Raw genomic sequence first — 12,137 nt, 5'->3', positions numbered from 1 at the left:
TTTCAAGCTCTTGAAAGAGTCCTGCAAGGTTGTTTTCCCAAGCCCTCCAGAGAGGTCCCACCGAGAATGGTTGAATCCACTGACACAAGGCCCTTTTCACAACTGTAGATTTCTAAGATGATTTTCAACTTCATTAAAGCAACTTCACAAGGGCTAAGATAATAAGCACTTATAATCAACCTGCAGATCTTAAGGCTACATGCTTCATTCATCCCCTGCCTAATAACCATTAACCAATTGCCTGCTATCTACAGCAGCCTTCTAAGGGTAGGCAGGTTAGACAGAGACTCAGTCAAAAAAAATTTTTGAAGTCTAGAAAGGGAACTAAGACCTGATTATGTCGTGAACAATCACAACACAAGCTACAATGTGCTGTAAACATACACTGTCCTCTGAGCCGAGGGGACTCAGAGGAAGAGAATGTGCCTGGAAGTGAGGGTAAGACGAAGGTCTGAAGAACACAGAGAACAGAGCAGCATTATCAAAAGTGGTCCAGCATGGTGCAGTGTTAGGTATGGGAGAAGAGAGCAGACTGGAAGGAAGGTCTATATGCTTTGGAGTACAAATACTAAGTTTACCACTTAAGTATCTTCTTTGAGCCTTGGTTGCCTTAGGTAGAAAATGGAGTACCCACCTACTTTGCAGACTTTGTGGTAATGAGAAATTAAAGTGCCTGGATACGCTCAATAACTTATTAGGGACAAATGTCTCCCAACTCCATCACTGTTACTCGTAAGTATACTTTCAACTTATCCTAATCAAGTTCACAGAGAAGCTTACAGCGCATAACTAGAGGGTCTTTTGCCTTAATGGTTTGAAGCTACCACTCATAATTCTTTAAAATCTGAACCCACACCATGCAGCTATGTTTGCTAGTTCAGGAATAAGATCCTAAAATGTTATACCTATTTGTATGCCAGAACAAATCTAGATTTGCCCTATTTTGGAAACCCTGGCCTTGTCTTCAAATACCGTATAACCCGGGATCAACATGGTGATGAAATGGCCATTCCTTTAGGTCAAAATCCTGGTTTGTGGATATTTGTCATAAATGAATGCCAACTCTACCACCTTCTGGGTTTGTTTTCATTAAGTTTGCCTTTAATCAACAACAAAATATCTACACTGCAGACCACTTCAAGACTATTACCTGATTCCTCAAAAGCCCCCTGAAAGATTTATGGAAGACTGTCTGAATGGGACACAGTTTATCTACTCCTCCTGATTGACTTTTAAGCCTGGGGTTCCATGGATTGGAATCCCCTGACTCCCTTTGCAAAACCGTTCAGGCTAAAAATTTTTCTGAGAATAAAGTTTTCTAATTAATCAGATATTTTTAGTTAATAGCACTGGTCTTGAACATTTTGGGGGTTTTTTACCTATTGTACAGCAAAAGAAAGTAATATACTTAGATATCCCAAAAAAAGTGGTTCTGAGACGTACTTTGGCAATTTGGTCTCAATTTTTTAGTAAGTAATAATAAAGCTGAATAAAACCTCTTTAGCATGTACACTCAGGATTTTGAGGATACTGTTTACCACAATTTTGAACAGCACTTGTATGACTACCCACTCAGAAAAATGTCATTCAGACCAAGATAAGGAAATGTTACAGTTTCCCCTAAGGAATTGATGTTTTCCTTACATTATGGGAAAATGTAAATCTAGCCAAGTTTCCATGTTTGCTTTAGTCTCCTGGTCACTCAAAGCCAGTTTCTGTTTGAATTTCAATGACTCTACAGCTGTTAAGAAATGCTTCTCTTTCTCCTTGGTCCTTGCTTGTCCATTCTTAAACTTCCACCTCAAGCCTTCTGTGCAAGAATGTAAGGAATAAAAATTTATTAGGTTGATCCATATGAAGTTGTCAATATCCTACCTTTTCTACCAACAAAATGACAGTGTCACATAGTCTAATATTTCACAAATACTAAAAATATGCTAGGTCAGATGTTGAGATTACTGAAATGTGTAAAACATAATCCATGCCCTAGGGAGAACGAGCTAAGTGGGAGAAAGACAACCAGCTAGGTAAGTGGAGATCAAGGTAAGTACAAAATACTACAGAAGAGATGAGTATATTTAAGGTACCTAGGATGGTTTAACAATTCAGACTTTTAAGCTAGGGATTAACGAAAAAGCAGAATTTCAATAAGCAAGTCTGAAGAAGAACATAATAGACAAAGAACAAGCACAGAGTGGATACAGAACACAGTAAATTCAAGGAAAGGGAGTGCAGGAACAAGACTGGGCAGGGAGGCTCACCAGGAATAAAGGAGATAAGGCTGCAGGTCCTTATCTGCAGAAAGAGACCAGATACAAGACTCAAGATACCACCTCCTCTTCATTCATGATCTGACTTCCCTCTCTCTTCTCCACTGGTTCCTTCCCATAAGTAAGTATGCTCAAGGCTCTCTCATCTTAAAAAAAAAACACATCTTCCTTGATTTAAAACATTCTGCTAAGCCACTGCCTTCTTCCTTTTGCTCTACCACCAATCTTTTAGAAAATATGCCATATTTACTTCTGAACCTCCTGTTCATCCTTCCTCTCAACCCATAATATCCTGCCAGCAAGTCCTTCTCCCCCCAAAAGAAACTACATTAATGACCTGAGTTGCCAAACCCAACCGATACTTCAAATCTATCTTACTTGATTGACATCTTTGGGTATCTGATCCTTGGCTACTCTCCACTCATTTAATCCAGGAACCACTTTCTCCTGGCTCTCCCTTTACTTTTCTGGTTATTCTTCAGTTTCTACAGAATGCATTTAATGCCCAATATTCTTCTTGCTCTATAAACTCAGTCTGGAAAAAGAAATACTACAATTTCCAGGACAGGTTTATGAGAACATTAAGGGAATATTTAATACCAAAACTGCTCAAGAATACGTAAAACACATGGTCATTGTAACTGTAGCTCTTGTCACACTTACCTGTCAAACTGTTTGCTGTATGCATAGTTAGCTCTGCATTTGATAAACTGTAAGATCGTTCAAGGCCTTTATCGAAGTAGCACCCAACATAATATCTGCTAAATTTGCAGGCACTCAATACAGATACCACAGGAAAAGCAGACCCATATTATATTCATTTCATAGGTATTTTTACCACCTCCATCACAACCTCCATAAATTGTAGTGACTCCTTTCTTAATTATTAAGACAAGAACAAAACCAATATTCACTCATCAATTCTATCTCTTTTCACTGTCAAAGCTCTTGGCCACTCAAAGTCATTTCAGGATTTGGGATTTTAAGTTTGGAGCAGAGACAACTCCACATGAACAAAAAACAAGGAACCTATGAACAATATGACCTCATGCTTGGGGACCCAAAGATTACAATTATATTTACTGATTACATTCTCACCATACACCAGGAGCTATTCTGGGGAGAAAGGATAAATAAGACAGCCCCAGCTCCCAAGGAATTAGTCTAATGGGAACACAAGCACATAAACAAGTAAGTTATATGCTATATCATAAGCCTAATAATAAACATACATAGAAATTAGAAAGGATAGTAGGTAGGTAAAAAGGTTAAAAGGTTTTGCCAAACAGGCATATTACTATACCTAAACCATATTACTATACTTAAAGCCAATGATTTACTATACCTAATATAGTTTATGTAGAGTAAATCATTCTTACCAGTTCTGGGAATGGTGGCAACTCAAAATCCAAGTTCCCAGACACCAGCCAAAGGACAGCAGTGAGATCTGCTATGTTAACTCTTTTCTGCACACCCATAAGCATATAAGTATGTCTAAATTGTTCACATCTGTAACGTGTAAGATGGATAATTATTCACATCTCTAATGTAGTACTATACAGCAAAAACAAAACTTCTGTACTACACTTCAACTTACAGAAACCTCACAGAAACTAAATTGTGGGGGGGGAAAAAAGGCCAAACTCAAGAGTACATGCTACATGATTTCATTTATAAGAAGTTCAAAAACAGGCAAAGCCAACTGATGACAACAGAAATCAGAACAGTATTTAACTGTGTGTGTGTGTGTGTGTGTGTGTGTGTGTGTGTGTGTGTGTGGAGAGGGGAAGGGATAAAAGGCACAAAGGAGGGCTTCCCTGGTGGCGCAGTGGTTGAGAGTCCGCCTGCCGACGCAGCAGACGCGGGTTCGTGCCCCGGTCCGGGAAGATCCCACATACCGCAGAGCGGCTGGGCCCGTGAGGCATGGCCGCTGGGCCTGCACGTCTGGAGCCTGTGCTCTGCAACGGGAGAGGCCACAACAGTGAGAGGCCCGCGTACCGCAAAAAAAAAAAAAAAAAAAAAAAAAAAAGGCACAAGGGAACCTTACAGAGTGTTGGAAATGTTCTGCATCTTGATTTGTGATATATAAAAATAATAAACATAAATAAGTAAAAATACATAAAACTATATAAACATGTAAAAATTGATCAAGCTATACACTAACACTAGTGCCTTTTACTGCATGTATGTTACTACCCAATTTTTTAAAAGTTCAAGGAATAGACCAGTAAGGGCTCAAACGTGGCCACTAAGCTGAAGTCAGACCATGAGAGACTTTATACACTAACTAAGGAAATTGACCTTATGCTGTGGCAGTAGTTCTCAAAGCAGGGTCTGGGTACCCACCCTTTCAGAGGTCCATGAAGTCAAAACTATTTTCATAATTCTAAGATATCAGTTTATTTTTTCACTGTCTTGACATCTGCACTGATGATACAAAAGCAATAGAAGTAGGTAAATCTGGCACCTTAGCAGAAATCAAGGCAATGCCAATAAACTGTAGCAAAAGTTATTGTATTCCTTATGGTATGAACTCCCAGAAAAAGCCAGATTTACCATGTCCTTGGGTAAACAGTAAAAATTTTATTAAATCTCAACCCTTGAGTACATGCCTTTAATATTCTCTGACACAGGGGACTTCCCTGGTGGTGCAGTGGTTAAGAATCCGCCTGCCAATGCAGGGGACAAGGGTTGAGCCCTGGTCCGGGAAGATCCCACATGCCGCGGAGTAACTGAGCCCGTGAACCACAACTACTGAGCCTGCGCTCTAGAGCCCACGAACCTAGAGCCCGTGCTCCGCAACGAGAAGCCACCGCAATGAGAAGCCCGCACACCGCAACGAAGAATAGCCCCCACTTGCCACAACTACAGAAAGCCCATGCGCAGCAACAAAGACCCAACACAGCCAAAAATAAAAAAGACCCAAGGACCGCGGGTCTGAGGAACGTGTCTGGGAACAATAAGACCATTACATTACTATGACACAGCCCCACACAAAGCGGTAGGTGTTGAATAGGCAGGCATAACTAAGGAGGAAGGTAGGAAAAGCAGACTGAAAATATTCATCCAAGGGAGACCTGAACTAGTGGTAGCAATGGGAATGGAGAACGGATAAAAGGATACACAGGGGTTAAGGGAGACAAGAGTTAGATAACATCAAGGCTTTATCGTTACAGAAACTGGGGGGAGGTTTCCGAACGAGAGCTACAAGTACGTATTTACCTAGCATCCATCTGTACTGGGGCCTTCAGGGTTAAAAAAAAATTAAAACAAAAAAACACCCAAACACAGTTCTTTCCCCCAAGAGGGCACTAGACCCTAGTCAGAAAAAAACTGACTAGTAATTGGGTGGAAGGGATATAATTAGATTAGCCCCAGAAGATGAGGAAAAGGAAGAAATGGGTAGTTTTGAGACCTTCTAGGTTTAATATGCCTCAGATAGACACATTCATTCAGTAAGCTAATCAGACCTATGGTTCTTGAGAACAATCAGGGCAAAAAGAGCTCAACCTAAAACCTGACCTGGTGCTATAGGAACACACAGGCCCTCTGTAAAAGAGAACAAAAATGAGCCAACAGAACGAGCCACGAGGAATGTGGCATCCACGGGGAGGAGGAGGAAGCCTGTGAGTGCCAGGACAAGAAAAGACCAGAGAAAAGAAGAAAAACTAGGAAACCAGAGTCTTATGAACCAAGTGGAAATTTTAAGTAAAATGAAAGACAATGAAAGATCAATATAACAAAGAGCAAGGTGCGTGAATTCCAGAAACAACACTAGTCTGGAAATAAAGAGACCTGGGTTCCAGTTTTGGCTCTATCATCCTCTCACTGTATAAATAACCATTTTTCGTGCTAAGCTTAATTCTCCTCATCCGTGAACATACTGAGACACTATAATCCACAACTCCAAGTTATACCTGGGAGGCAGACAGGTCTCCAACACCTCCTGAGCTTCAAAACAATTCCAAACGTACAGCTTAAAAAAGTCTCAGGAGAAAGGGCAGACTCAGGAGACAGATGGTGTCAGAGCCAGAAGCCAGGAGCACAAAGCCAGAATGCAGAGAGCACAGGTGTTAAGTAGTAAGAGATTAAGTGTTCTGTCAAAAGACACAAAGAAACCCAACCTGCCCTTCAAGGTAAATGCTTTCCTTCAACAAGAGGAGAGCTACTCCCACACCTTTATCAAAGAAAACTTCAGGCCACGGCGCTAAACCTGTCAGGATGGTAGTTTGTCAGCATATTATGCTGGCCAAGAATAAAGAAACCAGTCACACTATTATAGTCAAGTTACTCCCAGAATCAGCAGCTACACGCAACTGTGACCCATTTTTAGCACACAAATCAATCTTTAGACCTGCCCTCTGGGAATTCTCCAATTACCTCAAGGAAAGTCATCACAAAATGCCTTAAAAATCAAAAGGGTACTCTAACCATACAGGAATATTGAAAAGTGAAGTAGAATTCAAAAGCTATCCATGCCTAAGTGTTCTTCTGCACCGCTGAAAGCAAAGCTCAACCCTATTTAATCAGGAATATTTCCCCCACACCTGTGTTACTTAAAAACACATTATATACTGAGTAGACAAAATAGTTCCTAACAGGAGTCTTTTTAAATCCCAGTAACAGAACTCTGAAAATTTTGTCTACAATGTAAATTTAACACTCTCAAATTTGGATACTGACTTCTTATGCAAAGTCAGGTAATTTCCCTATGAAAAATAGGAAATATTATACATATTATGTATTTTTTAGTTCAATCTTTTCAGCCAGTTTACTGTAACTGAAAAATGCCTTGTTTTGGGGGGTCCTATCTTGAACATAAAAACTTTCAACACCTGGAATCTGTGTGCTTCCAGAAGATGACAAGCTCTCATACACAGGTATAACTAAAATCAGGCTCCAACAATGGCAGGAAAGAAAAAGGGCATTTTCAAAGCTGCAGTATGTGGGGCAAAGGAGGCGGGGTCAGCAGTGTCCAAGTACTCAAAGGGTGCAAGCAATGCATCTTGGTTTTAACTCAAACAACAGAGAGAAGCAAAAATTCTTTATGTAACTTCCTCCACTCCAACCTCTTAAGTCCAACCCTCTTCCTATCCCTCATCCCCTACCCCCAGGCTTTCTGGCAAGTTCTCCCCAGAGTCAGTACTGCTTAGATACTGCCTAGGAAAAGCAGATTTGCAGAACAGGATGGGATTAGTAGAGCTCTTCCATATGAGAGAAAACAATTTGCTATTTGAGCCCATGATTCTTTTACGGCCTCCACCACTAGCTACTGAAGACAGCAGCCTAAACACTAATATCTAGGTTTGGTATGCATTTCTATCCCAAACTTCAAGCCAGAAGTACTACCCACTAATTAATCTGCCCTTTAAACAAACACCTAACAATTATAGGGAACATTTAGCTGAAAACAATGAATGAAAAACTTTGCACAGATATTACCTAGCATATAAACACTAAAATACGAGCAGAGAGCTACTTTAGTCATCTCACAATTCCCCTTCACCAAATTCACAAACACTGAACTCGCAGCTGAGACCCTGGCCTGTAAAGGTAGCTAAAGCAGCAGCTGGAGACAAGTAACATTTTAAAGTTTCCATCTTTCCAAAAACCTCCCAGACCACAGGTAAAAAAAAGTTTTCTGGTGTGTATGTGAGTCTGCATTCTCACTGAAATATTCCTTTGACAACATCTCAGAATATGCTCTTCACTTCCTTATGCTTTAAATCCTTTGGGAATAAGATACAGAAATAAAGGTACACATCTCTTTACATCTGCTAGCGTGGATTATACACTAAGATTCTAAGTGTTGCCCAGAATGAAACCCCAGCTCCTTAGTCCTGGTGCGGGGCTCTTTTATGCCCTGGGAGCTTATCCCAGATTTTACCACATACTGCTAAAACCCTTATTAACTCTGCCTGGAAATCTAAAAGACAGAATTATGGAAATTTTAGCTAAGAGAAAAAAGGTGAGATTTAATAAGCCCCATTCTACTTTCACAGGTCTTACAAAACCATAATTTCAAATATGCCTAGTCTCAGAAGGGAAATGTTGCTGAAATTTAACTGTCCCGAAAGAGGACAGTCTTTTGTGTAGAGGTTTGGGAGGGTCACCCCCACAGTGGGAGGAGCCTGACTTCTCCAGACCTCTGGCTCTCTCAGAATCAGCTAACTGCTCTGACACACATTAGGGAATGATAGACACAGCACATTCCTCCTGACATCAACACTGCTGTGCTAACGCTCAGAAGACCCACACTGACTTCCACAGCAACCAGAGATTCCCTCCAATGCAGTTAAGGCTCACTTTGCCTATGAATGTGACCAGCCCATAGACCATTGCATTTCTATACAATGCACACCACCAATAACCCCTTGACCCCTCTGACATACGGAAATACACGTAATACCACCGGTTCAGCTATGGCACCAGAAAGGCCTAGGTTCACACACTGGTTTTACCACTTGACAGCCTCCTGACTTGATTTCTAAGCCTGTTTCATCATCTGAAAAATAGGGAGGAAATCTAAACGGGACGTTGTAAGACAAAGACCCCAGACTAGCCCTCAGGCTGAATCCAGTCTTCAGAGACTCTGAACCATCCAGTGTTCTCAATTTTTTAATTGCTACCTGTAAAAAAACAGAGATTGGCAGCTTAACTAGGAAAGAAGTCAAAGATCCATGAACTCTGGGCCCACACTTCTGCATGGCCAAGAACCAGCTACTGGCTCTCCTTTAAGCAAATTCTGGAGTTCAGCAGGCACTACTCTACTTTCTTTCCATTTACTCATTTATGTTACCTCAGGCCCCTATAGGGATTTGGGTTTGTAACCCACTTTAAGGATTAAAAACAAAATAAATAGCTTGGTCACCCCTGAAAAAACTTACAAACACAGCTATTATCATTAACCTCTTAACAAGTTGGGTGTTGAGCATGGAGTCGCACTACTTTTATCACCTTCCTCCACTTACTGACTCACAGACACTGGTACTGGTACCACAGGAAAGAAAGACAAGACCACAGAAACATTCCTGCACCAAGTGCCTAAGGCTCAATCCAAACTGCTCATGTTTCCATGGTCACTCGACACGCGCATTCGCTCTCCAACCTCCTGCCGGCTGTACAGGCCGGCACAGTTCCCTTTCCCCACAGGGGAGCCTGGGCCAGCGGGATGTTTATAAGACAACCCTCCGGAGGCGGGATGGCAAGTATTTCTATACTATAAAGACTGACTTTATAGGGTAGTCAACTTCCTAATCCTAGTTCTATAAACCGAGCACGTACTGCCAAACCACTCAAGTTTAAATTACATCACTGTGGCAAAAGCCAAACTCTGCAGCAACGGGCTCCGGGAATACAGTGCAGCTCAAAGCGAGCTCAACGAGGACGCTCCAAGGCCCGCGGTCAGCCCTGAACTCTACTCTCCTGAGGGGCTCCGACAGCGCTGAGCTCCACGGAGCTCCAGAAGCAGAACTTCCTGCCACTTCCCTTCTACCTACGATAAAAACCAATCAACCAACCAGGAAAACCACAACCAGCCTGAAGTTTCCAAGGTTTCCTTCCGCCTGTTGCGATTTATTTTTGTTTTTAACCCAGCCTGTGTCCCTAAGCTCAAACAGAACCTGAGCCTAAGGGTGCAAACTATTCTCAGGAGACACACACTTCCAGCTGGCACATGTCAGCACCGTCACCTGAGGGGTAGACCAGAGGCAGGCGGTACACCTGTTGGTACCAGCGAACCCCCTCGCCCCTCGCCCAGCAGTTTACTCAGGTGCCAGCGAGAGAGCAAGGCAGCAGATCGGTAGCCAGGGAGACCAAAGGAGGCAGCTGCCAACGAAATGCAGCGCTAAGCAGAGCCGGGCTTGCGGGGTGGGGTGGGGGAGGGGGTCACAGCCGGCACCCCCGGCTCTGAGCGCTGTCGTGGAGTCTCCGTGCTTCCCACTTGCTTCGCGAGCGCAATCATAGCGCAGGACCGCTTGCACTGTGCAAAATGCCACCAAAAAATAACCCGTGCACGCGAGGACGTGCTCCAGAGCGCAAGTATCCGCTCGGGCTTTCTCAGTCCTGTGGGCGGCGCTGGGCCACTTAAAAGGACCCTGGCCTGCCCGGGTCCTCTGGGAATGACGCAAGAAAGTCAGGGTCGACTTGACTGCAGACAACACTCACGCGAAGAAAAAAACGGGGAATGACGCCAAGTGGGACAACCAAAGGTGAGTAACCTTTTCTTGGTCTGAGTACCCCCCCTCCCCGCCCCGGGGGCTCAGTGCAGGCACAGGCCTTTCTAACCTGCGTGCTGGCCAAGCGAAGCAACCAGGCTGTGCCCCTAGCCACTGCTCCGCCAAACCCGAGACCAGCGCTGGGCCCGCGCCAACACCCACCCGAGTCTGGGAACCTGGTCTGGTCTTGGGCTGAGAGAATGACAAAGCCAAGGCCACACACACGCTTCTCCGCGGTCAGAGAACTCGGGGTGGGGAAAACCGAAGCTGGCGCGGCTTAGGTCAGCTCCACGCCTGGGGCACCTCCGCGGCCTACAGGACCCCCGCCCATGCCCCCAGGACCTACCTCTGTGCCGCGGGGCTCCCCAGCGCAAAGCCGCTTTGCACGTGCCGGCCACCCTCCAGCGCCCGACCCTACCTAGCCAACCCCACCCCAGAACTCCGGCTCCTGCGCCTAACGAACGTGTGAAGCCACGTGACCTCACGGGCCAAAGAAGCGCGCGCGGACGGCACGAGGGGCCTAATCCCTCCGCCTTAAAGGAGACGCGCCCACTGCCGTCGTGGCGCTCTCCCTTGACCCGAGGCCCAGCGCAAGGGTCTACGCCGCCAGCAGCCCCGCCCCGCCCCGGCCGCCCTTCCCCGCTGCCCACTGGGTACGAACGAGATTCGCGGGGGTCGCTGCGAGGCGCGTGAGCTCCCAGGAGCGCCTGTGCCTTAGACTCTCACGTGCGACGGCTGCGGGAGAAGGAAATGTTCCGGGCGCGGGGGCGCCCTTCCGTCCGGTCTGCTCCCGTCTGGACAGACACTCGAGGCCAACGGGCGTCTGCAACGCAGCTCGGAGGCCCCACCGGCCGCCCCCAGAGGGCCGCGGCGCCTTTAAGCCCAAAGGCCCTGAGTCACGAGGAGGCTCCCTACCCCCCCCCCGTTCGCCACACCCCCCTCCACGAGGCCCCACGCTCGCGGGCACGTGACCCGCGCCCCGCCCGGGACTTGCGCGCACGGGTGGGGGCGGGAAAGGAGGGTACCGCGGACCGGCTGAGGTTGCGCGCGGACCGGCCGAGGTTGCGCGCGGACCGTTAGCTGCCGCGGCACGGACCGCGGCCCCGCCCAGCCCCGCCCGGGCGGGCGGCGAGCAGCTCTTACCAGCGGGAACGCCATGGGGCTGGCGTGGTCCAGCGGGACGGACGGACCGGCCGGCAGGCGTCTGGCCGGCGCGGCGAGGGACGTGCAGACACGTGGGCACTATTTTTGCAGCGAGCCGCGCACAGCCGTGCACCCGGGGCCGCTTATAAAGCCCCGCGGAGCCGCCCCTTTCCCCCCCACCCCCGCCGGCCGTATGCGGAGCACCTGTGTCGGCCCCGCCCGGGGCCCCGCCCCTTCCAGCAGGCCGGGCGGAGGGCTCCACCGCCCACCCGGAGCCAGGCTCCCGAACGGAGGCGGGCCCGGCGGCTGCAGCCGTTGCGGGCCACGGCTTACACACACACACACACACACACGCGGCCAGGGGCCCAAGTGGGGCATGCCACTCACCTAGTGACCTTGGTCAAGTCATTTACCTCTTTGGGGCCTCAGTTTAACCCTTAGGAAATAGGACGCGATTCACAAGCCCCTGCGACGGGGCGGCCATGTGCTTTGTCAGTAAAGCCGTCTT

General features: G+C 46.3%; 1 protein-coding gene across 5 annotated transcripts in view; it reads right to left on the bottom strand.

Annotated features, from left to right (window-relative positions):
* CPEB1 (cytoplasmic polyadenylation element binding protein 1) overlaps window positions 1-11,382 on the bottom strand; it is a 100,948-nt gene extending 89,566 nt beyond the window's left edge. For 2 of the 5 annotated variants that reach the window (XM_089906729.1, XM_022554523.3), the window contains exon 1: window positions 11,148-11,382. The gene's annotated coding sequence lies outside the window, so the exon portion shown is untranslated. Of the gene's footprint in view, window positions 1-6,187; window positions 10,811-10,832; window positions 11,104-11,147 lie in introns of those variants that run through there. The other 3 variants (XM_089906730.1, XM_089906727.1, XM_089906728.1) reach the window with 3 other exon arrangements.
* Window positions 11,383-12,137: the final 755 nt, after the last annotated feature.

Source organism: Delphinapterus leucas, chromosome 2 (genome assembly GCF_059928025.1).
Source record: "Delphinapterus leucas isolate spDelLeu-1000000601 "Yukka" chromosome 2, BTC_Dleu_Yukka2, whole genome shotgun sequence".
Lineage (NCBI taxonomy): Eukaryota > Metazoa > Chordata > Mammalia > Artiodactyla > Monodontidae > Delphinapterus > Delphinapterus leucas.
This window is presented reverse-complemented; position numbering and strand designations above follow the sequence as displayed.